General features: G+C 38.5%; 1 long non-coding RNA gene across 1 annotated transcript; it reads left to right on the forward strand.

Moving 5' to 3' along the window:
- Positions 1 to 322: 322 nt before the first annotated feature.
- On the forward strand, positions 323 to 2,251 carry LOC129653913 (uncharacterized). Its single transcript, XR_008715272.1, has 2 exons — positions 323 to 517; positions 861 to 2,251. It is a non-coding gene; the product is annotated as an uncharacterized LOC129653913 (long non-coding RNA).
- The last annotated feature ends 794 nt before the right edge of the window (positions 2,252 to 3,045 follow it).

Raw genomic sequence — 3,045 nt, forward strand, 5'->3', positions numbered from 1 at the left:
AGTAAAGAATCTGCCTGCAAGGCAGGAGATGAGGGTTCAATACCTGGTTTGGGAAGATCCCCTGGGGAAGGAAGTGGCAACTCATTCCAGTATTCTTGCCTGGGAAATCCCATGAACAGAGGAGCCTGGCAAGCTGCAGTCCATGGGGTGGCAAAAGAGTTGTACATGACCAGCTGATAAAAAACAAGTAGGTAAATCAGTGTTATAAGAGTGATTTAAAACAGATGAACAAAGATGCATAGTGTAAGCATGTAATAAATAGGTATTGCTGTATAATTATGATATATTTGTTTGGATTTTTCCATCCTAAAGGAAATCAGTCCTGAATATTCATTGGAAGGACTGATGCTGAAGCTGACACTCCAATACTTTGACTACCTGATGTGAAGAACTGACTCATTGGAAAAGACCCTGATGCTGGGAAAGATTGAAGGCGGGAGAAAAAAGGGATGACAGAGGATGAGATGGTTGGATGGCATCACTCAATGATGGCATGACTCAATGGACATGAGTTTGAGTAAGCTCCGGGAGTCGGTGATGGACAGGGAGGCCTGGCATGCTGCAGTCCATGGGGTTGCAAAGAGTCGGACACAACTGAGCGACTGAACTGAACTGTTTGGATTTAAATGAGAAAAACCTCTTGGATTAGGATTCTTGAATAATACTTTTTTGAAGGATGTTTTCTTTCTGAAACTTGCATTTATGTGGAAAGAATATCTTTATTAAAATTCCACCTGTTTGATCTATCAATTACTGATAAAGAAGCACTGAGGTCTCTAACAATGATTAGATACCTCTTCTTTCAAGTCTAGTAGTTTTTGTCTCATGTATTTTTATGTTCTGTTGTTATATGTATATAGGAGAAGGCAATGGCACCCCACTCCAGGACTCTTGTCTGGGAAATCCCATGGACAGAAGAGCCTGGTGGGCTACAGTCCACGGGGTTGCAAAGAGTCGGACACGACTGAGCAACTTCACTTTCACTTTGCACTTTCATGCACTGGAGAAGGAAATGGTGACCCACTTGCCTGGAGAATCCCAGGGACAGAGGAGCCTGGTGGGCTGCCATCTATGGGGTCGCACAGAGTTGGACACAACTGATGCAACTTAGTAGCAGCAGCAGCAGTTATATGTATATAGTGTCAGAATTGTTATCTCTTACTGGATAATTGAATATTTTATCATTATGAATACCCCTCTTGTTTTTTGAAATTAATATGTACATCCTCGCATTCTTTTCATTAGTGTTAACATGGTATATCTTCTCCTATCCTTTTACTCTAACCTCTCTGAATATTTATATTTAAAGCTGATTTATTTTAATCAACTTATAGTTGGGCTTTTTAAAAAAAATGCATGACTATTTATCATTTAACTAATAGACAGTTCACACTTAAAGTGATATTTGACAAAGTTGGATTAATAATTGCAGTGTTTGTGACTTTTTACTATTAATTGCTTTTGTTCTTTTTTTCTTATTTTCTCTCTCATTATGTTTTTTGCTTCTGTGGATTTTAATTATTTTATGTGAATGCACTTCTCTCTTAGATAACAAATCATGATTTATTAAAAATATATTTTATTGGTTGACCTAGAGTTTGTAATAAATAGGCTTTAAGTAACTTAGGTCCATCTTCAAATAATACTGTAGTACATCACAAGTAATACAGATATGACTAAGTGTTCTCCAGTTCCTTCTTCCCATCCCTTATACAATTGTTGTCATTAATTTCATGTATCCCTTGCTAGAATCACCCAAAATGTTTCTATTATTGTTTTAACAAATAGTCCATTCTGAAGGAGATCAGCCCTGGGTGTTCTTTGGAAGGAATGATGCTAAAGCTGAAACTCCAGTACTTTGGCCACCTCATGCGAAGAGTTGACTCGTTGGAAAAGACTCTTATGCTGGGAGGGATTGAGGGCAGAAGGAGAAGGGGACGACAGAGGATGAGATGACTGAATGGCATCACTGACTCGATGGACGTGAGTCTGAGTGAACTCAGGGAGTTGGTGATGGACAGGGAGGCCTGGCGTGCTGCGATTCATGGGGTCGCAAAGAGTTGGACACGACTGAGTGACTGAACGAAACTGAACCATTAAATGAATTAAGAACAAGAAAAGTATTTATTTGACATTCATTTTTTCCTTCTCTTTAACTCTGTCATTCTATATGTAATTTCTAGTTTCAGGTGTATCTTATTTTCTTTTGGCTTAAGAACTTTTAAAACATTTTTTGTGTGACAGACCTGCTGATGGTGAAATCCCTTACTTTTTGTTTGTCTAAGAAAGTCTTTATACCCCTTCATTTTCAAAGAGTAATGTTGCTGTAGAGAGAGAATTCTAGGTTGGTTTTATATATTTTCAAATCATTCATTATTTTATTTCATTCTATTCATATCTGCATAGTTTCTTATAAGACTTCTACTGAAATTCTTGTTCTCTTATAGAAAGATATTCCCCCAACCCCATGTGCCTTGTCCCCATATTTTCTCTTTGCCTTTGGTTTTCTGCAACTTGAATGTGGTATATTGCAATGAGTTAAACTTCACCCTGTCTCTCTGTTCCTGGAGGGACATGCTGAAACTACCGCACAATTGCACTCATCTCACATGCTAGCAAAGTAATGCTCAAAATTCTCCAAGCCAGGCTTCAATAGTACGTGAACTGTGAACTCTCAGATGTTCAAGCTGGATTTAGAAAAGGCAGAGGAAGCAGAGATGAAATTGCCAGCATCCGGAGCATCATTGATAAAGCAAGAGAGTTCCAGAAAAACATCTATTTCTGCTTTATTGACTATGCCAAAGCTTTTGACTGTGTGGATCACAATAAACTGTGGAAAATTCTTCAAGAGATAAGAATACCAAACCACCTGACCTGCCTCTTGAGAAATCTGTATGCAGATCAGGAAGGAACAGTTAGAACTTGACATGGAACAACAGACTGGTTTCAAATAGGGAAAGGAGTGCATCAAGGCTGTATATTGTCAACCTGCTTATTTAATTCATGAGAAACACTGGGCTGGATGAAGCAAAAGCTGGAATCAAG

Source organism: Bubalus kerabau, chromosome 5, assembly GCF_029407905.1.
Source record: "Bubalus kerabau isolate K-KA32 ecotype Philippines breed swamp buffalo chromosome 5, PCC_UOA_SB_1v2, whole genome shotgun sequence".
Classification (NCBI taxonomy): Eukaryota; Metazoa; Chordata; class Mammalia; order Artiodactyla; family Bovidae; genus Bubalus; species Bubalus kerabau.